The sequence below is a fragment of the Rhinopithecus bieti genome, unplaced genomic scaffold (assembly GCF_001698545.2).
Source record: "Rhinopithecus bieti isolate Rb0 unplaced genomic scaffold, ASM169854v2 scaffold_13348, whole genome shotgun sequence".
In the NCBI taxonomy this organism is placed as follows: domain Eukaryota; kingdom Metazoa; phylum Chordata; class Mammalia; order Primates; family Cercopithecidae; genus Rhinopithecus; species Rhinopithecus bieti.
This window is the reverse complement of record NW_016808764.1, coordinates 9998343-10024595: the sequence shown is the minus strand read 5'-3', so window position 1 is coordinate 10024595 and position 26253 is coordinate 9998343. Positions and strand designations below refer to the sequence as shown.

The following is a 26253-nucleotide window of genomic DNA, read 5'->3' as shown; positions in this document are numbered from 1 at the left end:
CTCAAAAAAAAAAAAAAAAAAAAAAAAAAAAAAAAACAAAAAAAAAAAATTAAACTTTTTTTTTTTTTTTTTTTTTTAGATGGAGTCTCACTCTGTCACCAGTCTGGAGTGCAGTGGTACGATATCAGCTCACTGCAACCTCCGCCTCCTGGGTTCAAGTGATTGTTCTGCCTCAGCTCCCCTGAGTAGCTGGGACTACAGGAGCACACCACCACGCCCAGCTAATTTTTGTATTTTTAGTAGAGACGGGGTTTCACCATGTTGGCCAGGATGGTCTTGATCTCTTGACTTTGTGATCTGCCCGCCTCAGCCTCCCAAAGTGCTGTGATTACAGGCGTGAGCCACTGCGCCTGGCCTCAATAATCATTTTTAAACATGAACCAGGTCCCAAGCTTTTGTCCATAGTAACTGTATAAGAAGTACTTATTTTGTGCCTGGCACTGTTCTAAGTACTTACAATTCGGTTCTCCGAAAGACCCTATGAGGTAGGTGCCATCAACGTTCCCATTTTACAGATGAGAAGACTGAGGCACAAAAAGGCTAGAGCACTTGCTGGTGGTCGCAGAGCCATAACCCAGGCATTGTCACTCCAGAATACACGTGTTTAAGGACTGTGCTTGCTGACCCTTGAAATGCAGTCCCCAAAACCCTGGGGCTTTGTCTGGGGAGCCCCATTGGCCTGAGACCCATTGGCCTGAGCCCCAGAGAGAGCAAGTGACAAGGCCAAGGTCACAGAGTTAGGCAGTAGCAAAGTCGGTGAAGGCCCCAGCCAGGAAATGAGCAGAAGCAGGGGCCTGGGAAAACATGCCCGCCAGCAGGAGAACACACTTAACTCACGTCTTAAAAAAACTCGGGGGAGATTAAGTGATTAAGCCTTGAAATGTCAGAAGCCAGCAGCAGCCTGGAAGCAACCCAGCAGGGCTCTTTCCAAACCCATGGCAGGTGGGTGGGGTGGGCAGAGGAGTGGGGGCGTGCAGTGGGTGGTAGAGGCCTTCTGCTCTTCTTCCTTCTGGGCAGAAAACCTGGCTTGGAGGAGGGGCTGGTTCTGCAGACAGGATGCAAGCAGCTCTGTGACAGGTGGCATGTGGAGAGGAATCCAGGGACAGCAGGGGTTTCAGGTGGGGGCTGGGGGCTCTGGAGCCGCTGACCCCTGAAACTCCATGATACAAACTGGCCTGAAACCTTACCTCCTGTGGCGCAATCAGTTAGTCATGCTGCTTATAAGAAACCAGCCCAGAGCTTCCTCTGGCTTCTGGGACGGCTGGGTTGGGCTGGGCTGGCGGGAAGCTAGGCATGCACTTCTTCCTGGGACAGCAACCTTCCCAGAACTGAGGTTTCCAGAACCAGCAGCCACGTCAGTGGCCCCACTGGGATGGTAAGGCAGGCCAGGCCAGGGCTCCAGAATGGCCTAGGCTATGCCTGGTTTGCTCCATCCCCAGCCCAGCCAGTGGGAGGGAGGGGAGGCAACAGACTGGCTCTGTAGCCACCAGGAACACAAATCAGCACCCTCCAAAAACAGCATTCACCAGCCTCCCTGTGGGCCTGCTGTGGTTCACCCGTCCTCACCCACTAGCTCAAATACCTCATTTATTCTCCTTCTCTTTTTTTGTTTTAGAGACAGGGTCTCGCACTGTGGCTAGAATACAGTAGCACCATCAAGGCTCACTGCAGCCTTGAACTCCTGGGCTCAAGTGATCCTCCCGCCTTAGCCTCCCAAGAAGCTGGGACTGCAGGCACATGCCACCATGTTTGGATAATTTTTAAATTTTTGTAGAGATGGGATCTCTTTCTATGGCCCGGGCTGGAGTGCTGTGGCACAATCACAGCTCACTGCAGCCTCAAACTCCTGGCCTCAAGCAAACCTCTTGCCTTGGCCTTCCAACGTGCTACAGGCATGAGCTGCCATGTCCAGGCATCTCCTCATTTATTCTTGCTGTGGGTGTTTTCCAAGCACTTCCTATATGCTGGCTATTACAGATGCAAACAGGCCATTCATTCATTCATTCCTTTCTTCTTTTAACAAATATTTGAGCAAGGAAGAAGTTACTGGAGCGTTTTGAGCAAAGAAGTGACATGACGAGACTAAAAAAGACCTGTCTTGCCTGGGTGGTGGGCAACGGGTAGAAGTGGGTACCAATGAGGAGGCTGCCACTCTGGCCCCAGAGACAGGTGCCAGGGCTTACACCAGGCTGCGGGGATGGGGAGGTTGAGAAGGGGCTGAATTCTAGAGCTGTATTGAAGATAGAGCCCACAGGATTTGCTGACAGGATGGATGCTGTGGGGTGGGAGAGAGAACAGGAGGGCTAATAGGAGTCAAGAATGATTCCAGAGCCGCCAGCCTTTTCCAAGATGGCGGCCTGTAGGGGGAGCCCGTGTGAGAGGCCAGCCTGCTGGGCAAGCTGCAGGACTTCAGATTAGTAGAGGAGGCTGTTAGCAGGTCCTCAGGGAAGACCCTCCCTCGTCCTAGAGGGTCAGGTTTCTTTAGCGGGGATGCACAAGAATTCTCCCGGGGAGGGGCCCGGCATCCTGCACACAGCAGGCACTCAATACGTGATCATGTGTATTTTATTTTATTCTTATTTTAACAGGTATACAGTGTTTCCTTGGTGCCAGACACTAGCCTAGGTGCTTTAAGCCCTCCCTATGAGATAAGTATAATTATTAAACCCATTTTACAGATTCTGAAGGTTTTTTTTTGTTTTGGTTTGGTTTTTTTGAGACAGAGTCTCACTCTGTAGTCCAGGCTGGGTGCAATGGTGCGATCTCAGTTCACTGCAACCTCTGTCTCCCAGGTTCAAGCAGTTCTTCTGTCTCAGCCCCCCGAGTAGCTGGGACTACAGGTACCCACGACCACGCCCAGCTAATATTTTTGTATTTTTAGTAGAGACAGGGTGTTGCCATGTTGGCCAGGCTGGTCTCAAACTCCTGACCTCAGGTGATCCACCCGCCTCAGCCTCCCAAAGTGCTGGGATTACAGGTGTGAGCCACTGCGCCTGGCAGATTCTGAGGGTTCTTATGAGAGGGCGGGGTATGGGAGGGAATGAGGAAAGACCGAGTGAATAGGCAGGCAGGAGGGAGGACATGGCCCACTTCCCACCCTACGAGCTGGGCTCTTGGCTGGAGCAAGGGGGAGAAGGAGTGACTGGGATGGCAGCTGGAAGGTTGGCAGGCCAAGGACAACACCGTCTGCCAGGCCATGGCAGTAGACTCAAACTCTGTCTCTAGGGCAGTGGGGAGCCAGTGAAGGCTATTAAGCAGGAGAGGAGAGGGCTGAGATGAGAGCTAGCAAAGAGGCGGCAGGTTTGAGCCTGTTTGGGAGGGGCAGGCAGCAGGGACTTGGTGGTGCTTGGTGGGGAAAGCAGGGTGGAGAGAGCGGAAACAGAGGGGAAAGTGGCCTCGGGCTGGGGTGGTGGGGAGGACCCCAGGGACCCTTCCCACGATGGAGAGCCGAGAAGAGAAGCAGATTTGCCGGGGAAGACCACGTGCTCTGGCGCACTGCGGACACTTTGTGTCCACACAGTCAACAGGCAACTCCATCCGGGAGCCTGGAACCCAGGCCTGTCTTCAGAAGATTCCTGAGGCCCAAGGGAGGAGACAGGGCCTGAGGACACTGTGTCCAGAAGCCACCTGCTCACGAGCAGCAGCCAGCCTGGCCTCCATCTTTCTGCAACCCGTTATCTTGCTTTATTTCTCTGCATTCGTTGTGGCATGTTGCACACTCAGGCGTTATGTGTTTGGTGCTCATATCCCCTACTGCAAGGCCAGCTCACACAAGGCCAGTGTCGATCCCACTCACAGCCATCTCCCCAGAGCCTAGTGTGCCTGGCACACAGCAGGCATTCCATGAATATTTGCTAAATGGAAGAAACAACCGGATGAATTCCCCCGGCCGTGTGCAGGGAGGCCTGGCTAGTCATCCCCAATTTTCCACCTCTCCCTGCTGGGCAAATGCTGGCAAATCCTGGCTTGGAGTCCCCTTAAATGTCCTAATACAGGCACAGATCTCAGCCATCTCAGGGCCCTGACCTCTGGAGAGCTGGTTATCGACTATCACTCATTGTCCTGAGCAGCGGAAGATGGCCTCTGGCGCCAGGGTGCTGATGAGATTTTGACTGTCTTAGTGACAGCTATGGCTCCCAGCTGGCCTCCTTCATGAGGTCTGCAGAGGTCACTGCGACTGGCCATGTGTCCCCACTTCCTTCAGCCATGAGAGGCCATGCCCTGGGCCCTTCTGTCCTTGGTTTCACCCCTCTCCAACTGGGTGCAACTTTGCTCACCAGCCTTGGCGTTGGTTGTACCAATCTCACAAACAAAAAAGCACTTGAATGCTGGGCGCGGTGGCTCCTACCTGTAATCCGAGCAATTTAGGAGGCTGAGGCAGGTAGATCACTTGAGTCCAGGAGTTCGAGACCACCCTGGGTAACATGGCAAGACCCCTGTCTCTACCAAAAATACAAAAAAAATTGCCAGGCATGGTGGCACATGCCTGTAGTCTCGGCTATTAAGGGAGATGAGGCAGGAGGATGGCTTGAGCCCAGGAGGTCACGGCTGCAGTGAACTGTGATCATGCCACTGCACTCCAGCCTAGGCAACAGAGTGAGACCGTATCTCTAAAAAAAAAGAAGCCCTTGAGCCTCACTCACTCAACCATGAACCCAATCCAAGGAGCACTGCAGATGCAATTAATATCATCTCCACTGCAGAGATAGAGAAGCTGAGGCCCAGAGAGGGTGAGGAACCTGCCTAAGGATGCACAGCTAGTGAGTGGGCCAGGATTTGAACCCAGGCCTTTGGCTCTGGAGTCCACAGCACAGTCTGTGGAAGATACGGTCCAACACCCTCCCTGCAAGCACAGAGGAAGGAATGAGGCTGAGGGGGCTTCAGAAGTTGCCCAAGGTGACCCTGACGGAGCAGGAAGTAATCAGGCAGGAATTTAGAATCTGGCCTTTGTCACCATTTGCTCGGCCCTCAGCAGCAGTGAACTTGTCTCAACAATGACCAGGACTTTGCCCACGGGGCAAACCCAAAGCCAGGACAACACATGGGCACAGGTAAGAGCTTCCTGTTCATTTTCTCTTTGCAGACTGGTGTACGGAAGGCAGTGGGTGGGGTTCTCCCCATGGAGCTCTTCCTATTGTCTCACCCCATACCATTCCTGGATGGGTGGAGACACACAGACATGGGGGCCACCCTGGTGGGCAGGGACCCCCGAGCATCGAAGACACAGAAGCATAACTCTGGGCCTGAGTGCAGGCTCCAACCTGAATGGGTGGGAGACTGTGGTGGGCTGGGGTCTACTCAGACCCTCAGTCTCCTCATCTGTGAAATGAGAATAAGATCACTTGCTTCATGGCTGGTTGCAAGGCGGTGAAGAGGCCGTGGCTGGGTGGGAAAGACCTGGGACAGTGCTGGTGGAGTGGTTGGCAAAGGCTCATCTCTAAGCACCAAGAAAACTCTTTGAGACCTTGAGCAAATGACAGCTGCCACGACAGCACACGCAGGATGTCACAGGCACAAGCTGAGCAAAGGAAGCCGGGCTCAAAACAGCAATACTGCCTGGTTCTGTTTAGATAAAGGAGATAAATTGATCTTGGAGTTGGCAGTCAGGACAGTGACCTTGGAGGACAGGGCTGTGACCTGGCAGAGGCAGGAGGAAACCTTCTGGGAGGCTTGTTACGCATTGCTACTTGATTAGGTCATATGCATGTGCTAATTTTGTGAAAATGGATGAAGCTTTACACTTGTCTGTGCGCATGTCTGCATGTATGCTGTGATAAAAAGGCAAAGAAAGCCGGGCGTGGTGGCTCACGCCTGTAATCCCAGCACTTTGGGAGGCTGAGGCGGGTGGATCACGAGGGCAGGAGTTTGAGACCAGCCTGACCAACATGGTGAAACCTTGTCTCTACTAAAGATACAAAAATTAGCCAGGCGTGGTGGCGCGTGCCTGTAATCCCAGCTACTCAGGAGGCTGAAGCAGGAGAATTGGTTGAACCCAGGAGGCAGAGGTTACAGTGAACTGAGATCGTGCCACTGCACTCCAGCCTGGACGACAGAGCAAGACTCCATCTCAAAAAAAAAAAAAAAAAAAAAAAAAAAGAAAAAAAAAGAAAAAAAAAAAAAGAAAACAGACAAGAACAAGAAGGAAGGGAGAGGGCAGAGGCTGCCATCTAGGTTGTTGGGTGGATAGCAAAGATCTCAGAACCACTAACCCTCAGGGTAGGTGGGATCCCAATGGCTCCTTAATCCACTCCCGATGATACCTCAGTCCCTAGGCCTCTCCAGAGGCCACCAACCCTCTACTTCTCTGCCTCTGGCCCGCAGCCCACAGCCACCTCCACTGTGGCCACAGAGCCACCTCTTCTGCAGTAGACTCAGATACTTACAGGGACACAGTCACGTGACCTCAAGGAGTAGAGATGGGACAAGTAGAAAACACAGCCCCCTGTGATAAAGGACAGCTACTTTTTTGCCACATGAAAATGAAGGCTTGCATGTTGCTATATCTTTTGATTTTCAAAAGTTAGAAATTTATATTTTATGTGTGTTCTCCTGATTTCTTTTTTTTTTTTTTTTTTTTTTTTTTTGAGATGGAAAGTCTTCTCTGCTGCCCAGGCTGGAGTACAATGGCACCATCATAGCTCACTGCAGCTGCGACCTCCTGGGCTCAAGTGATCCTCCTGCCTCAGCCTCCCGAATTGCTGGGACTGGTAAGCGGGTAGTGCCGGGAAGGCAGAGTGTGGTCCCTTTAAATAATACAGAAGAGTGGAAGGGAAGTGCTGCAAGGAGGAGGGCGTGGTCCCTGGCTAGGGTTCCATCCTCATGGACCTAGGTGAGGACAAGCATTTCCTGCCCAAATGTTGCATTTCCCAAGACCACCCTGGCCTACCATGCCCCCATCCTGTGCCTATAACCCACCCCTGCCCAAGAAAAAAAAAAAAAAAAAAAAACAGAGGGAAAGGCAGGACAGGTCATATTCCTATTTTATGGATGAAGAAACTGAAGCCCAAACCAAGAAAATTACTTGCCCAATATTATAGTTACAGAGCAGAGACGTCACCGCAAGCTTTGCTGCAGCTGTTGTTTTTAAACTCATCTGACTCATGAGTACAGGAGTACTGATGTCGTCACATAAAATAGAATTCATGACAATGATGTCTTGAGTAAGTATTAGAAGAGAGAAGGTGGATGGCTTCTTTGTTTTTGTTGTTTTGAGAATGTCTCACTGTGTCACCTAGACTGGAGTGCAATGGAGCAATCATAGCTCCCTGTAGCCTTGAATTCCCAGGCTCAAGTGATTCTCCCACCTCAGTCTTCCGAGTAGCTGGAACTACAGCCGCACGCCACCACACTCAGCTAATTTTTATTTTTTGGTAGAGATGGGGTCTTACCAGGTTGCCCAGGCTGGAAGTTGGCTCTTTTATACTGATTAAAGGAGCAATTCAGCCAGCCGCGGTGGCTCACGCCTGTCATCCCAGCACTTTGGGAGGCTGAGGCGGGCGGACTGCTTAATCCTAGGAGTTTGAGATTGGCCCGGGAAACATAGCAAAACCCCATCTCTACAAAAAATACAAAAATTAGCTGGCCATGGGAGTGCACATCTGTAGTTCCAGTTACTCGGGAAGCTGAGATGGGAGGAACACCTGTGCCTGGGGAGGCTGAGGCTGCAGTGAGCCATGATCACACCACAGAACTCCAGCCTGGGCAACAGAGTGAGACCCTATCTCAAAAAAATGGAACAATTCACCAAAAAGGTATAAAAATCCTGAACCCTTATTCTATTCATATGGCTACGCACTTAACAACATAGCTTCAAAAATAAAGCAAAAAACTGACAGACTCAAAAGGAGAAATGAAAATCCTCTATTATGGTGAATTGTAATTGTATTATGGTGGGAGGTAAATCAGGTAAAAAAAAAACACATAATGACATAACAAATACAGATAATATAATAGCTAGCTTGATCAAATAGATACATTTCTAGAACCTTATACCCAACAGAAAATATACATCCTTTTCAAACACAAGAGGAAAAAAACGACCAGAAAATCCTGTAAAGATCTCAGCAAATTCTCCACCACTGATATTATAGAAACCACATATATTGACCACAACAACCATAATGACCAAATTTAGAAATCAACAATAAAAAGATAACTTTAAAATTCCATCTGTCTCAAAATTTAAAAGCACATAATTATGTAAGTCTTAAAATGGAAACCAAAAGGAAAATTCTAAACTGGGCGGTGAATAACATTGTGTAACAACTTGTGGAATGAATCCAAAGCAGTACTCAAAGAAAAAATGATAGCCTTTTAACCTGAAGTAGATTTATTAGAGAGCATGAAAAACTGGAAACTCTTAGCTTCAGACAAGGACTCTCAGAATAGAAGGAACTTGGATTAACAGCAGCTCATACAGAAAAGAAACATGGAGATTTTAGCTGACAAGCCCAATATGCACTCCAAGTGGGATATGGCTGCTACACAGTATGATTCCAGGTTGCATCAACAGAAGTATAAGCTCCAGATCTAAGGAGGTGATAGTCTCCTTCCTCTTTGACCAAACAGTCTTTGTGCGGGACTCCAACCAATTGAATCATGTCCAAAGCCAGGCAAAACTTATAATCTCCTGAGTCAAGGAGAATGCCTGAAATAACTACAGTTGTGTAGCCTGAATAAGAGAAATATCCGAGTTTGGAAGGAGATGGTCACTACCTCCAAGGGGCAGAAACGGACCCAGAAAGTGGAAGCTCCTAGAAAGCTAATTTGGGCTGTGCACAGTGGCTCACACCTATAATAATCAGCACTTTGGGAGGCCGAGGTGGGCGGATCACCCTAGGTCAGGAGTTTGAGACCAGTCTGGCCAGCATGGTGAAACCCCATTGCTATTAAAAATATAAAAATTAGCCGGGCATGGTGGTGCATGCCTGAAATCCCAGCTACTCAGGAGACTGAGGCAGGAGAATCACTTGAACACAGGAGGCAGAGGTTGCAGTGAGTCAAGACCGCGCCACTACACTCCAGCCTAGGCAGCAGAGACTCCATCTCGAAAAAAAAAGAAAGCTAATTTGGCTAAATCTCAGGAAGATTTTCTCCCAGCTGGAGCTGCCCACCTGTGGAAATGTGGCTTCTGGAAGAAATACGCTAGAAGCAAGATTGTCGGGAGGCTGTGGCTCTGCCTGCTTGGAGACCTGCCCAACCCAGAGAGCTGGTATCTCTCCTCCCTGTCTTCTCTTTTGAAAAGGCAGAATTCTTCCCTGGCCGCTTCAGGAACACATAAGGCCTTCTCTAGGTTTTTCAAAAATGGTTCTGGGTGACTATGCTCGCTGATTTCCAACCACAAAATGTAATCCTTTAAAACTCTCTTCTTTGGGCTGGATAGTTCAGAACCATGGTTAAATGCACAGGCTTCTGGGGCCGCAGCCCTGGGATTGAATCTGGAGCCGCTTAGGAGCCGTGTCACCCAGGTAAGTCTCTATCCTGAGCCTCAGGTTCCTCCTCAAGGAAATGGGCAGGACACTCAACTCATCTCCATTCCTGCACCTAGCACAGAGCGTGATGTGGACTCCAGCCTCCACTGCCAGAGGCCGTGGTTGGGGCCATGGCTTTGAGATGATTCAAGCACGTTACATGTATTATGTACTTTATTTATATTATTATTATATTGTAACATATAATGAAATAATTATATGATCACCATAATGCAGAATCAGTGGGAGCCCTGAGCTTATTTTCCTGCAATTAAATGGTTCCATCCGAGGGCGATGGGAGACAGTAACAGATCATCAGGTATTAGATTCTCATAAGAAGCACGCGTCTGGGGCCTGGCACGGTGGTTTATGCCTGTAAGCCCAGCACTTTGGGAGACTGAGGCAGGTGGATCACCTGAGGCCAGGAGGAGTTCGACACCAGCCTGGCCAATATGGTGAAACCCTGTCTCTACTAAAAATACAAAAATTAGCTGGGTGTGAGGGCATAGGCCTGTAATCCCAGCTACTAGGCTGAGGCAGGAGAATCGCTTGAACATGGGAAGGCAGAGATTGCAGTGAGCCGAGATTGCGCCACTGCACTCCAGTCTGAGTGACAAGAGCGAAACTCCGTCTCAAAAAAAAAAAAAGAACGCAACCCAGATCCTTCACATGTACAGTGCACAAGTGGGTTCACGCTCCTGTGAGAATCATCTAATGCCTCAGCTGATCTGACAGGTGGCCGAGCTTGGGTGGTAGTGTGAGCGATGGGGAAGAGCTGTAAATACAGATAAAGCTTTGCTTGCTCACCTGCTCACCCGCCACTCACCTCCTGCTGTGTGGCCCTGCTGTGTGGGGACCCCTGGTCTGAGACACCGAGGAAAGTGCTCATTCAAAAAACAATATGTAAAATGATTGGACTGTCTGTCAAATGGGGCTTGGAGGAACCAGTTCTGCGCTGCCCACATTCACAGTATTGCTGGGCAGATGGATGGCAGTGAGTACACTGACAATGTACAAAAGTAGATCGATCTAAATGGCAGGTGTGTCTTCAGCACTCAGGCATAGATTTTATTGTGTTTAAACAGCATGGTGAGGACTGAGGACTATGGAGCTTCTAGGTTCACAGCCCTGCTCTGCCACCTTCAGATGTGTGACCCTGGACAAGTTACTGAACCTCTCTGTGCCTCTGTTACTTCATCTGCAACATTTGCATGAGAGTAGCTCCTATCTGGTAGGGTTATTACACAAGTTAAATGAGACAATACAGGTATTTGGCCCCAGCTCCCTCCCTGATCTCTGTTCCTAGACCTCCTTCTTACTCGGTTCCATCCAACCACACCAGCTTCCTTGCTGTGGGTCAAACACACCAAGCTCATTCGCGCCTCCAGGCCTTTGCACTCTCTGCTCTCACTGCCAGGATCACTCTTTGCCCAGACAGCCACATGTCTTGGTACTTCAGGTCTCAGCTCAAAAGCCACTTCCTCAAAGTCACCAAGCCCAGAATGCTTTCAGCTCCATGAGGGCCCTCACTTCTGGGTCACTCACTCCCGTGTCCCCAGCCCCTGGAACATTGGCTAAGCAAGCATTAAGCGCCTAGCCCCAGGCTGGCACTCGAGACATGTGAGCGCATGTTATATTCAACTTTGCTTTGCAGGCTAGAGGCTCTAAGACCCAGAACACAGCCCCTCCCACCAGGAACTCAATTCCACCAAAGCCTTGGAAGGCCCCATGGCTACTCTTCCCCTTCCGGGACCCAGTTCCTCCATCTCCAGATGCAAACCCAGCTGGGGACCATCCTCAGCCGAGAGGTTACATACAGCACCCAGGCTGGCTTTAGCACAGACCTCAGATTTCTTAAGCAACCGAGAGGAGGTGAGGAGGCCTGCGGGGGCCCCTAAAGAGAGAATGAGTCAGTCAGAGACAGACCTGAAACCTAAGAGACATCAGCATTTCTTGGAAAGGCAAGAATGGACGCATTTAGACAGAACTGTGCATGCAGAATGAGAGGTAAGCATAGGCCAGTCAGGAAGTGGAGTCTTCTGTCCTCTGTGAGTCCCTCCACCTGGCCCTCTCTTCCTCAGACCTCCATCCCTCATCCCTCTCAAATGTCACCTCCCCAGGGAAGCCCTCCCTGATTCCACCTCCACCCAGCTTTGCTTTCCTTCCTAGCACAGTCTCCACCTGATAGGATATTGCAGGCCCATGTTCTCTCCTGTAAAGCCCTGGGGGCCAGACATTGTTCAGAATTCAGAATGACTCAGGCTGTAGAAAGGTCACCTTGTATAAAATACCCCCCGACGTGCCCACCATGCAGGGCGGGAAAGCACCCAATGATCAACTGCACTAATATCTCTGCAGAAAGACATCTGAGCATCACACCAAAGAGGATAACCACTCTAAACAGCCTCACGTTTAGCTTCAAAATGACTTACGAAAACCTTTCGGTTTTCGGAGGTGATGGATTTCGGAATAACAGATAAAGCTGTCGATCTGTACGTATGTATTGGCTGTACATTGCCTGTCTGCTCAACTAGAATCTAAACCCTAGGGGAGCAAAGGACTTGGTCCAATGCTCTGACATATATAGGTGCTCAATAAATTCCCGAGGAAGAAATGCAGGAGGAAGCCAGGTGCAGGATATGCAGAAGGGATTCGGTCCAAAATGCAGACAGAAACAGTAATCACTGAGCCCCTTCCAAGGGCAAAATGTCTATACAAACTATCTCATGAACGCTCTCCCTGCAAATATCCATGACAGACAAAGGGAGGCTCAGAGAGGTGAAACAACTTCCTCCGGTTACACACTGGAGAGCTGGGAAGTAGCCAGCTCCGATTTACACCCGGGACCCCCTCTTCAAGCTCAGGCCCTTCTCTCTGCCTCAAGCTCAGAGAAGCAGAGCAATTTGCCGGATGTCATAAAACGGGATGCACCCGGTCTAACAGTGGATTCCCCAGCCTCTGTAGGACCTCGAGCCTCTGCTGGGGTGCTCTGATCCACACTCACCAAGGGCAAGTCTGTGCAACCTCCAGGCAAGCTCCTGGCCTCTCTTCTAGCCCAGCCATGGGAAGTCTACCTAAACGTGGCTGGGCATGTCTCCACTGTGCCAGCCAGGAGGAATACTCAGAAATGTCTTTCTTGGTCACTCCAGCGAACTGGTACAAGCAGGAAAGAATACACGGGAAGAAAAGTAGGATGGAGTCTGTCCCTCAGATGTGGGCCTGAGGCAAGGCTACCACATTCATCTCCGGGTCTCAGTTCTCACCTGCAAAATGGGTGGACTAAATCCCAACCAATAAAGCTCAAAGGAGGCAACAATAGAGATGTATTCATTTAGGCCAGGCACGCTTGCTCGCATCTATAAACCCAACACTTTAGGAGGCTGAGGCAGGAGGATTGCCTGAGATCAACAGTTCAAGACAAGCCTAGGCAACATAGCAAGATCCTGTCTCTAAAATTGTAAAAACAATTAACCAGGCATGGTGGCACACACCTGTAGTCCTGGCTACTCAGGAGGCTGAGGTGGAAGGATTACTTGAACCCAGGTATCGGATGTACAGTGAGCTATGATTGTGCCACTGTGCTCCAGCCTGGGCAATAGAGAGAGACCATGGCTCTAAAAAAAAAAGGGGGGGTATTCATTTAACAAATACATAGTTTTTACTACACGCCAGGTACTGTTTTATATGCTTGACATACATTAACTCATTTAGTCATCAATACAATGGCATAGTCACTATAATCTCACAAATGCAGAACTGAGGCTCTGGGAAGTCAGTTACACAGCAAGTAGCAAAGCCAGCATTTGCAGTGGGTGGTCTGGTTCAAGTCCATACTATCATTCCCCAGCTATACGTCTTGACAGGTAACAACAGACGTATACATTGATTGTGGACCCACTGGGTGTTGGACATTGTGTGAAGTAGCTTATAAAACATGTCATCAACCCTCACGAAAGCTCACTTTTACAAACGTGAGGAAGCACAGTACCTAGGGGGCTTCTGTCCTGGCCTCACTCCCAGGTACCAGTGAGGGCAGTCGAGAGGTGGGGCATCTAATCCCAAACGCTCTCCTTCATCCTCCCAGATGGGGAAGAGGGCAGGGAGACGGGGGAGGCAGAAGAGGTTCTCTCTTCTCATGTATTTATGTATTTGTTTATTTTGAGACAGGGTCTCGCTCTGTCACCCAGGCTACATACAGTGCAGTGGCGTGATCATAGTTCACTGCAGCCTTGACCACCTGGGCTCAAGCTATCCTCCCACCTCAGCCTCCCAAATAGCTGGGGCCAGAGGCACCTGCTACCACGCCTGGCTGAGTTTTTAAATTTTTTTTTTGTAGGAACAGGGTCTCGCTATGTTGCCCAGGCTGGTCTCAAACTCCTGGGTTCAAGCGATCCTCTCTCCTCAGCCTACCAAAGTGCTGGGATTGGGCTGGCTTTAGCTCAGCGGTTACTTCGGCGATTCCTTGTAGGATTACACCCAAAGTGCTGGGATTACAGGTGTAAGTCACTGCACCTGGCTTCTTCTCACTTCTTTAACAATTCGTTTCAGCTCCTTTTTGAACTGGGAGCATTTGAAAACTGAACATCCCCACCCTTGCTCTGGGTTGTTTGCAACGCTGGGATTGTATCGTATTAAACATATCAGTCACTGAGTCACTTCCCAGCATTTGGAAACCCTCAGGTTATCTCAGACCTGCCGGTAACTGTATGTGTTGTAACCGGGGTGACTGACGCCAGGTTTTCCTCCCTACTGCCTCCCCAACACCTTCCCCCAGGTTCAGATCCAGAGGCCCAGGGTGGCGCCCAGGAATCTGCATTGTTGCTTTTACAACTGAAACGAAGGTAAAATACACTGGCCCAACGACGCTCCTTGGCACGGCATTCAAGGCCTTCCACAATGCAGCCCAGCCCACCCTTCCATCCATCTCTGGCTTCTCCTTACTCTCTAGGTTCCATACACAGTACCCTTTCACACCTCCCAGCCTCCGCCCACTCTGTGCCCACCTTTACCTCCGATCCTCCACCTGCCAGATTCCCCTGCTCCACTTACAAGGCTAGCTCAGGGTCCCCCGGTGCTAGGAAGCCTGGCCCAGTGCCCTGTGAAGAGCTGATCCCCTCTGGCTTGTGGTCCTGCAGCCACTGGTGCATCTGTACCCTCGCAGCCCCCACACTGTCACGTGTGTCTTCCTGCAGAGGGGGTGCTCCTTGAGGCAAGCACCAGTGTCCAGAACACCACCCAAGGCCCCGCAGGAGTTGAATGAGTGCTAGTGAGTGAATGAGTGGCTTAGCGGGTCACCTCCCATTCATGGGCTGGGCTAGCTGAGTTCTAAGAAACCCCTGCAGGACCCTGGAATGCTCTAATGTGCAGGACACCCTGGCCAAACATACACCCGAGCCTGTTTCCCCATCGGACTTTGGGATTTTGATAAAGGCACTGAGGTCCCAGCAAATGCCTTGGGCTCCTCAAAGGTCACTGGTGGCAGAGAAGTGCAGTGGGTCATGCCTCCCTGAGGGCTGGGGAAGGGCAGAGACTAGAACTGAAGCAGGGTTAGCGCTGGCCTGGGGGCATTCCTTGAACCCCAGAAGCAGACAAAATAGCAATCCCCTATCTTGCTTAATTCTAAGAAATCCAGATTTTGTTTAAAAAAAAAAAAATCAGGGCTCAGTAGCTCACACCTGTAATCCCAGCATTGTGGGAGGCCAAGATGGGAGGATTACTTGAGGCCAGCCTGGGCAACATAGTGAGACCTCATCCCTATAAAATAAATTTTTAAAAAGAAAATAAAGATCAGATTCCTGGGTTTACTGAATCTGAATCTCAGGGCGAGGAACTGGGAATCTGCATTTTAAGCAAATCTCCCGGAGATTCTGGTTATTGTGGTGGCTCCTCAAACGTGATTGAGAGATGGAGAGCACCTGGCTCTGGCGTGGGATTGCCTGGGTTCCAGTCCTGCTGCCCCACGGACTCCCAGGTGGGCGGCACCTCGGGACAAGCTATTAAAGTGGCCAGGATCTCGGTGACTTCATCTGTACAATGGCCATGACGCACAGCACAGGCCACAGAGAGGTTAGTGGGAGGTTTCCCTCGGCATCCTTTCAGTAAAACAAGTCCTAGTCAATGATCGCCATCAGTGGGTCCCTCTGATAACTCGGAGGCGGAGACCGCAGGTCCAAAGAGCCTTGTTTCCCCAGATTCACTGACCTAGTACTCAAATGTACAGTTCTCAGAACTTTTCCCACCCTTTGTCTCTCCGAAGTCCTCACTGACTTCCTGAGCGCCGGGCAGGGCGCCACTGCCCGGAGAAGAGGGGCTGCGTGGCCCCCGACAGCCTAACTCCAAGACCCCCACCCCGCAGGCCGTCCCGGCGGAGGTCTCACGGCCACCACCCGCTTTGGGGAGCTCTGGGTGTCCACGAACCCCTGGCCTCGCGCCTCCTCGGCCGCCGGCTCGGGCCCCCCGCGCGGGGTCGGGGTGGTCCCCGTAGTCCCCGCTGCCCGGGTCCCCGCCGGCGGCCGAGCCCTTCCCGAACCTCCTCAGCCTGCGTGCCCGGGCGATACCCTCGCACCCCGATCGGCGCGCGGGCCCCGGGTCCTACCTGCGCGCCCCTGCTCCATTCGCCGTCCGGGAGCCCGAGCGGGAAGTGGGGGACCCCTTGGCGGCCCTGCCCTGGCCGGCGCCGCGCGGGGCTTTCCTAGGCGCGGAGACCAGCCCCCCCGGCTGTTCCTGCGCCCCGCCCCGGCGCCCGGCAGATTTGCAGATTTGCATGCGCCGCCCCGCCGGCGCGCCCGGCCCGGGTCCCGGCTACCTCGCGCCCTTGTCGCTGTCCCTGCCGCCGCTGGACAGTCCGAGCCGCCGTCCTCTGCTGGGGGCGACCCCAGCACCCCGCTGGGGGTCTTGCGGCGCGCTTCCTCCCACGCTGCAGGCCGAGGTCACGCTCAGCGGAGAACTCTGCCGTGGATCCCCTTGGTCTCGGAATAAGACGCCCACGCCGACCAGGCCTCCAGGACCTACTCCTGCCTGGCCTACGCGGCCTCCCCTGCGCTGGGGGCAGTTGCGTTTGGGGTGGGAGGGCTGGGCGACTGGAATCCTCCTCTCCTTCCTAACAACCCAGCTTCCAAGTGCCAGTGTTTGCACATTCTTCAATAAATGTTTACCCAGCTCCTACTCCAGCCACATTTGGATAATAAAACAGCCCCTTCAATCAGTAACTAGTACAATCTTGTCGGACGCTGTGCGAAGGCACTTGCAAATGTTAACTCGTTCAGTCCTGGCAACTACCCTATAAGGAAGTGATACTATCACCGGTTTTACAAATCGGGAAACTGAGGCACAGAGTACTTAAGAAATTCAAAATGGGTTGGGCAACGTGGCTCATGCCTGTAATCCCAGCACTTTGGGAGGCCGAGGCAGAAGGATCACTTGAACCCTAGGGTTCGAGACCAGCCTGGGCAACCCTGTTAGCGAGACCCCGTATCTACAAAAATTAACATTTATAAAATTGTAAAAAAGAAAACCAAGAGGCCGGGTGTGGTGGCTCAAGCCTGTAATCCCAGCACTTTGGGAGGCCGAGGCGGGCGGATCACGAGGTCGGGAGATTGAGACCATCCTGGCTAACATGGTGAAACCCCGTCTCTACTAAAAATACAAAAAATTAGCCTGGCCTGGTGGCGGGCGCCTGTAGTCCCAGCTACTTGGGAGGCTGAGGCAGGAGAACGGCGTGAACTCGGGAGGCGGAGCTTGCAGTGAGCTGAGATCGCGCCACTGCAGTCCGGCCTGGGCGAAAGAGAGAGACTCCGTCTCAACGACAACAACAACAACAAAGAAAACAAAGAAACTCAGAATCACTGGGCAGGTAAGCAAGGGTGGAGCTAGGATTCGAACCCAGGCCCCATAGACCATTAACCACTGGACACCATAAGAATCCGGATACAGCCAGATGACTGGAGGGAAAACACTCAACAAAGTATTACAGGTCAGGAGGGCCCAAGAAGAAAGTAGGGACCTCTTAGGCCAGTGGGGCAGGTGGTCTGGAAGGGGCTTTCTGGGTAGGCGACATGTGAGCTGAGACTTTGAAGAGCCTATGGGGAAAACTTGTGTAGGGAAAGGGAAGAGCTAGTGCATAGGCCCTGTGGGAACCATTTCAGCCTGCAGGAAGAATTGCTGAAGACCAGCGTGGCTGTGGAGAGCGGAGGGAGGGGAAGTGGGAGATATTTGGACTCACACTGGGCAGTGCTGAGAACCCAGAGAGTAATTTGACCCCCTCCTGCCCTCAAGGAGCTGTCAGTCTGAGGGTGGAAGCCAAGGACACCCCAATGGGATCAAGTGCTGTGGCGGAGGGTGAGGGTTGGCTTCCCAGGGCAGGGGCCACCGCACGTCAATCATTCTTTTTGTTTGGAGATCGGGTCGCATTCCATTGCCCAGGCTGGAGTGCAGTGGGTGATCTCAGCTCCCTGCAACCTCCACCTCCTGAGTTCAAGCGATTTTCGTGCCTCAGCCTCCTGAGTAGCTGGGATTACAAGCGTGCACCACCATGTCCAGCTAATTTTTGTATTTTTAGTAGACATGAGGTTTCATCATGTTGGCCAAGCTGGTCTCAAACTCCTGACCTCAGGTGATCTGCCTGCCTCTGTCTCCCAAAGTGCTGGGATTACAAGCGTGAGCCACTATGCCCAGCCCATATGTCAATCATTCTTTCCTGTACTCAGTCTGTCTTGGTCCTACTGTGCCTAACCCTGTGACAAGCGCCGATGACGCAGACCTGAAGACATGAAACAGACACAATCCCTGCCCTCTGAGACCTTACAACCAAATGAGCGAGACAGCCACCAACCCACCCTGGGAAGTGACAGTAAAGAGGACTCAGTTCCCTGGGGTCTGTATCCCCTCCTGGCCTCCCAAACTGGGCCCCCATCCTGTTTTCCCAGGGCTTCCTGGAGGAGGTGACCTCTGACCAGTGCCTGAATCAATGCAGAAAAACATGCAGGTGGGAGGGACAGCATGAGCAAATACCTGGAGGTGGCGTGGGAGTGTGGAAAAACTCCCATCCTTTCGCGTCTGTTTGTGGATGCCTCCATATGCCAAGTCGTGAGCTGGGGGCTGGGGAGAACAATAAATAGATCCAGGCCCTGCTTCCTAGCCCTGAGGATCTGGTTGGGGCACTGACAAGTGAACAGACGTAAGCAATTGAGTGTAATAAACCCTGTACTGGGGGCAGCCCAGGCAGACGTGGAGAGGACTAGGGAGAGAGGGTCACAGGAAGGGCTTTTCTGGAAGCTTGGGTTTCAGGAGAAATAGGAATCCTCCGGATCAAGTGTGACTTTCACGCCCGTCCACACTCATACTCCCTCACACTCATTACTCATACATCCGCACACCCACATGGTTGATATTTCATCCCAGGCAGTTCAGCCCTGCAGTCAGTTGTCCTGTCTTTGTGTCTCCGAGTTTGTGCCCCATCTCATCGGGAGACGACAGCATAAGTCTTCCTTGGAAGTCCTTTGAGAATGTGTGGCTTGGGCTGTATCCCCTCCTGGCCTCCCAAACTGGGCCCCCATCCTGTTTTCCCGGTCAAGTCATCCTTCGTCAGTTTCCTCGCTTGCCTCTAGACCACCCGCGTTGGCAGGCCAACTCTGCTACTTACTGACTATGTGACTTTGGGCAAAGTAGATCATCCTCCCTGTGCCTCAGTTTCCCCATCTGTAAAATGGGGATAATAATAGATCCACCTCGTAGGGCTACGAAATGGTGAAATGGCAAGGTATGTATCACAATGCCCAGAACAATGCCTGGCGTGGATTAGGCATTCAAAATGTCAATTGCTATTCTTATCAGGATGAAGATGAGAAAGAAGCAAAGTCAAGCCTATTGCCTTGGTCTGTTGCTTGGTTGTGAAATGGAGATGAACGTGGCATTGAGAAGACAGGCAAAGAAAGCACAGCTGTGGTCAGAGGCTAAGACATTCAGGAAATCTGGGGGAAGAGATTCGGGAATTCTTTGTACTCTTCTCCCAACTTTCCTGAGAGTCTGAAATTAGGTCAAATTACGAAGTTAAAGAAAACAGGGCATTGTTCTTGGGTGCAAGAGAGATAAGAAATGTGAAGTTTGTCTTCTTGCATACAGTCCCACCATTCAAGTTCCTGCCCAAGATGCCCAGACTTTATCTGTGACTGCTCTGTCAGTCCTGGGAGCAGGTCCAAAGGCAACGAGACAGTAAAACCTCTTTTCCCCCATCTAGGGGTTCCCAAGTCTTGACTCAGTATAAGCTCAATCCTCATTACATCCTAACACGCTTACTTGTTTCCAAGCCTTTCAGTCTTTAAAACTAATAGACTTTATTTTTTAGAACCATTGTAGATTTTGGAAAATTGAGCAGATAGTACTGAGAGTTTCCATACATCCCCCTCCCCCGTGCAAAATTTCCCCTTTTATCAACATCTTTCATTATTGTATGGTGCATTCCTTATAATACTGATACATTATTATAAACTAAAGTCCGTAGCATACATTGTTTCACTGTTTCTCAGGGTTTTGTTTTGTGTTTGTTTGTTTGTTTGTTTGGAAACAAGGTCTCACTTTGTTGCCCAGGCTGAAGTACAGTGGCGGGATCATAGCCCACTGCAGCCTGGAACTCCTGGGTTCAAGGGATCGTCCTGCTTCCGCCTGCCGAGTAGCTGGGGCTGCAAGAACATGCCACCACACCAGGCTCTTTTTTTTTTTTTTTTACTTGTAGAGAGAGTCTTGCTACATTGCCCAAGCTGGTCTCAAACTCCTAAATTCAAGTTATCCTTCCATCTCAGCCTCCTAAAGTGCTGAGATTACAGGCGTGAGCCACTGTGCCTAACCTCTGTTGCACAGTTCTGAGTCCTTTTTTTTTTCTTTTCTTTTCTTTTTTTTTTTTTTTTGACACAGTGTCTTGCTCTGTCACCCAGGCTGGGGTGCAGTGGCGTGATCTCAACTCACTGCAACCTCTGCCTCCCAGATTCAAGCGATTCTCGTGCCTCAGCCTTCCAAGTTAGCTGGGACTACAGGTGCACGCCTGGCTAATTTTTGTATTTTTAGTAGAGACGGGGCTTCCCCATATTGGCCAAGCTGGTCTTGAACTCCTGACCTCAAGTGATCCCCCTGCCTCGGCCTCCCAAAGTGTTGGGATTACAGGCCTGAGCCACTGCACCCAGCCAAGTTCTGGGTCTTAACAATGTATACACATATAGCAACAAAAAGAATAGTTTCCCAGCCTGGGCAACATAGCAAGACCCAGTCTCTACCAAAAAACAAAAACAAACAACAACAAAAAAAAACAGGCCAGGAATGGTTATGCACCTGTAGTCCCAGCTACCCAGAGGCTGAGGCAGGAGGATCCCTTGAGCCCAGGAGTTTGAGGCTGCAGTGAACTATGATCATGCCACTGCACTCCAGCCTGGGCAATAGAATGAGACCTTATCTCTAAAAATAAAGAAAGAAAGAAAATAAAGAAAAAATAAAAAATAGTTTCACTTTCCTAAAAATCCCCAATTCTCTACCTATTCATCCAGGATCCTGGAAACCACTGAGTTTTTTCCTGTCTCCATAGTTTTGCCTTTTTCAGAATGTCACATAATTGAAATCAGAAAGTATGCAGTCCCTTAAAACTGACTTCTTTTACTTAGCAATATGCTTTTCAGGTTCCTCCATGTCTTTTCCAGGCTTGACATCTCATTTCCTTTTGTGGCTGAGTAGTGCCCTATTGTATGGATGTACCACAGTTTATCCATTCTACCTATTGAAAGACATCTTTGTTGCTTCCAATTTTTGGCAATTATGAATAAAGCTGCTATCAACACTCATGTGCAAGTTTTTGGGTGGACATAAGTTTGCAACACAATTGGGTAAATACCAAGGAGCACAATTGCTGCATCATACGGTAAAAGTAAGAAAGTCTGGCAGTAAACTGCCACTGTCTTCCAAGGTGGCTGTACCATTCTGCCTTTCTATCAACAACGAGTGAGAGTTTCCATTGCTCTGTATTCTTGTCAGCTTTTCATATTGTCAGTTTGAGGATTTTAGCCACTCTAGTAGGTGTGTAGTGGTATCTCATCATTGTTTGCAATTTCCTAGTGACATATGATGCATATGTCAATATGTTTGCAAATTAGGAAATTTGCAATTTCCTAATGACATATGATGTTGAGCATATTTTCATACGCTTTTTGCCATCTATATATCTTATTTGTTGTCTGTTGAGATCTTGTGCCCATTTTTTAGTTGGGTTACTTGTTTTCTTATTGTCAAGTTTTAAAATTCTTTGTGTATTTTGGATACAGGTCCTTTATCACATAAGTGTTTTGCAAAGATTTTCAAATTTAATACAGTTTTCAATTTTCATGAACTCCAAACCACCAATTTTTTTTCTTATTCCTGGATTGTCTTTTTAGTGTTGTGTCTAAAAACCCATTGCCAAACCCAAGGTCACTGAGATCCAAGATTTTGTCCTATGATATCTTCTAGAAGTTTTGTAATTTTGTATTATACATTTAGGTCTACGATTTATGTTGAGTTATTTTTTGTGAAAGGTGTAAGGTCTGTGTCTAAATTTATTATTATTATTTTGCACATAGACATCCAGTTGTTTCAGGACCATTTGTTGAAAAGACTATCCTTTTTCCACTGAATTGCCTTTGCCTCTTTGTCACAGACCAGTTGATTATATTTGTGTCAGTATATTTTGGGAGTCTGTATTCTGTTCCATTATTCTTTTTGTCTGTTCTTTCACCAGTACCATACTGTCTTCATTGCTGTAGCTTTATTTTATAGTTTTAAAGTCAGGTATTGTCAGTCCTTCAACTTGGGTGTTGTTCTTCAGTATTGTGTTGGCTATTCCAGGCTTTTTGCCTTTCTGTTTGAACTTTAGAATCAGTTTGTCGATACTTACAAAATAACTTGCTGGGATTCTGATTGGGATTGTACTGAATCCGTAAGATCAAGCTGGGAAGAACTCTCCATGAACATGGACTGTCTCCATTTATTGAGATCTTTGGTTTTATTCATCAGAATTTTGTAGTTTTCCTCATAAAGATCCAGTATATGTTTATTAGATTTATACTTAAGTATTTATTTTTCTTTCTTTTTTTGGTGCTAATATAAATGGCTTTGTGTTTTTAATTTTAAATGCTACTTGTTTATTGCTGGTATGTAGGAAAGCGGTTGACCTTTGTATGTTAACCTTGTATCCTGCAACCTTGCTACACACACTTATTAGTTCCAAGAGGGTTTTTAATTAACTCTTTAGGATTTTCTACATAGACAATAATATCATTTGCAAACAAAGACAGTTTAGTTTCTTCCTTCCAAATCTGTGTAACTTTTCTCTTTTTCTTTGTCTCGTCGCATGAGGTAGGACTTGCAGTATGATATTGAATAGGAGTGGTAAGAGTGGGCATCACTGGCTTGGTCGTTGGCTTAGGGCTGATGGAATAGAAGTGGTTATTTTCCCAGCATTTCCAGACAGACCATAGGAGACCAGGAATGGGAGCACAGCAGGCTCCAACAGCCAGGAGAAGAGCACTCAGGCAAAGAACTGCTGTCGTTGGAGACTGGAAGTCAGGCAAACACATGGAAAGGCACAGCTGATGGGATATAGGCAATGAACTAACTACAGCACAGCCTCTCTGCATCTAAAATAAGGAAATAAGCCAGGTACAGTGGCTTACACCTGTAATCGCAGCACTCTGGGAGGCAGAGATGGGAGGATGACTTGAGTTCAGGAGTTCAAGACCAGCCTGGGCAACATAGCAAGACCCTATCTCTACAAAAAAATTTAACAAAATTAGTTGGGCGTGGTGGCATGCACCTGTAGTTACAGCTACTCGGGAGGTTGAGGCAAGAGAATCACTTGAGTCTAGGAGGTTGAGGCTGCAGTAAGCTATGATTGCACCACTGCACTGCAGCCAGGGTGACAGAGCAAGACTTTGTCTCAATAAATCAATAAATAAGGCTGGGCGTGGTGGTTCACTCCTGTAATCCCAGCACTTTGGGAGGCCGAGGTGGGCAGATCACAAGGTCAGGAGATCAAGACCATCCTGGCTAACATGCTGAAACCCTGTCTCTACTAAAAATACAAAAATTAGCTGGGCATGGTGACACGTGCCTATAGTCCCAGCTACTTGGGAGGCTGAGGCAGGAGAATTGCTTGAACCTGGGAGGCGGAGGTTGCAGTGAGCCGAGATTGCGCCACTGCACTCCAGCCTGGGTGACGGAGTGTGACTCCATCTCAAAATAAAATAAAATAAAATAAAATAAAATAAAATAAAATAAAATAAAATAATGAAGTATTATCCTTTCTGAGGCATGAACTCATTCTGAATCTTCAAAAAAGAATAGGAGATATGTTTCAGGACCCTGGAGAGGGAGCATATTTCAAAGCATATTTCAAACTTCCCCTTCATTCTCCATCCAACACGGTACTTTCCAGTTCACTTACTTCCAGCTGTCTTGCAGTGGGAGACGTGGCAGACATGCTTAACTGTTGAAAACATGTTCAACTCTTCAATACTTCTCCCGCAAAAAGATGGGAACCTAATTTCCCTCCCCTACACGATGACGCAACCTCAGTGACTCTCTTCTAATGAATAGAATATGGTGGAAATGATGCCAGCACTTCCAAGGCTGGGTTAAAAGAAGGAGTTACAACTTCTACTTGAATCTCTCTCTCTCTTTCCTCACACCTTGAGATCCCTGAGTTAATATGTGAGAAGGTCAAGTACCCTGAAGCCACCATGCTGGAGAGAAAAGAGAGAAGCCCAAGGAGTCTCATCTGTTTGGGACTTCCTATCCCAGGTCCACAGATATGAGCAAATGAGCCTTCAGATGATTCCTGTCCCCCAGTTCTGGAGTCTGCTAAGCTGACACTGAGTCATCCTAGCTGAGCCGACTGAAATCTGGCCAAATTGCAAAACCATGCGCAAAATAAATGTTGCTATTGTTTTGATCTGAGTAATCAAGTAATTTTAAACCAAGAGTTTAATCCTGGGTAACTTTAAACCAAATAGAGCAGAGATGAACCCACTGAACCTGTCTCCACTAAACTCTGCTGGACTGCAGATTTACGTGCAAAATCAATGCCACTAAGTTTTGGATAGTTTGTTACGCAGCCATAGTAGCTTGAACTTTTATGACACCCATGATACCTTATGCAGTCTTCTCTATCCACGGAACTCAGATTTTGTTTGCGGTCAGCAATGTGTCCTACGTGAGGCAATAGATCAAGATTAATTGTGGCCAATCATGACAATTCTTCTTTTTTTTTTTTTTTTGAGATGGAGTCTCACTCTGCAGCCCAGGCTGGAGTGCAGTGGTGCAATCCTCGCTTACTGCAACCTCTGCCTCCCGGGTTCAAGCAATTATCCTGCCTCAGCCTCCTGGGTAGCTGGGATTACAGGCGCCCACCACCACGCCCAGCTAATTTTTGTATTTTTAGTAGAGACGGGGTTTCACCATGTTGGTCAGGCTGGTCTCAAACACCCAACTTCATGATCCACGCACTTCGGCCTCCCAAAGTGCTGGGATTACAGGCATGAGCCACCAAGCCTGGCCTAATCATGACAATTCTATTTCATCTTTCTCAGCCTCCCTTGTGCGAGTGGTGGCTGAGTGGCCCAGTTCTATAGAAGAAACCCAAATGGAAGTCTCCGTGTGTAGGGGAATGCTCCTGGGGAAAGGCTGGCTTTCCTGATTGAAAGGGTCTTCCTGCTGTGAAACATCTTGCCGCCATGACAGAAGGCCAAGACAACTGCAGCACAGGAGCCCTGACATCTGTAAACAATTGAACCAACCCCAGCAAGAGCTAATATCTGGAATTCTTGTAAGGTGAAGAATTTTCTAGACACAGAAGCCCTGATATCTTTTTTTATTTTTATTTTTTTGAGACAGAGTCTTGCTCTGTCACCCATGCTGGACTGCAGTGACACAATCTTGGCTCACTGTAATGTAACCTCCGCTTTTGCTGAGCAACAACAGGACAAATCTACATGGGAGACAAGCTACCCAAATCCACTACAAACAATCTCTGTGGCTTCAGCCAACTAGCTGAAAAGGAAGAACTCTGGGAGCTGACAGGTTGTCGTCCTGCAAACAGGTGAGGCTGCTCTTGGACCATAGAAAACCTTCTAGGGGAGCCCCATTGTTCCAAGAATTAGTCCCTTAACTATCTGGGGCTCAGCTCCTCCTTTGCCACTTCCTGGGCATTCATGGATGACTCACTAAACCTTTCTAGGTCTCAGCCACATTGATAACTTCACTGTCCATCCATCCATCCATACAACCATCCATCCATCCATCCATCCATCCATCCATCCATCCATCCATCCATCCATACAACCATCCATTCATCCATCTATCCGTTCGTTCATTCACTCAACATTTATAAACATTTAAGTGTGCCCTCTGGGATCACATCACAAGTACACTACTGGCGCTTCAATCTACGTCTCAGGGGAGATCTAATTCAAGCCAGCCACCTCTGTAACATCCTGCATATACCTCTAGTGAACCACCCCTCCCTAACACTCACTCCAAAAAATTCAGGTAGAGTTGACTCCACCTATGGCTGCGAAAGTGGGCAGGTGATTTTCAGGAGTGGACACTCAGGACACTGCAGTGCCTTGGCCTTATTGATTGGGTCAGAGATGTCCATGTGACCTGATAGGAGTTAATGAGACTCTTTGAAATTTTTCTGGAGCTGCTGAGATAGACAGTCACCTGTCTTTCCACAGGTGTCTATCACCTGTACCACCCAGAGGTTGCAGGACTA

General features: G+C 49.1%; 1 protein-coding gene across 2 annotated transcripts in view; it reads right to left on the bottom strand.

Moving 5' to 3' along the window:
• Positions 1-16560, bottom strand: part of IL4R (interleukin 4 receptor) — a 56033-nt gene extending 39473 nt beyond the window's left edge. Inside the window, exon 1 of one of the 2 annotated variants that reach the window (XM_017887172.1) lies at positions 16276-16560. The gene's annotated coding sequence lies outside the window, so the exon portion shown is untranslated. Of the gene's footprint in view, positions 1-16065; positions 16197-16275 lie in introns of those variants that run through there. The other variant, XM_017887171.1, reaches the window with a different exon arrangement.
• Positions 16561-26253: the final 9693 nt, after the last annotated feature.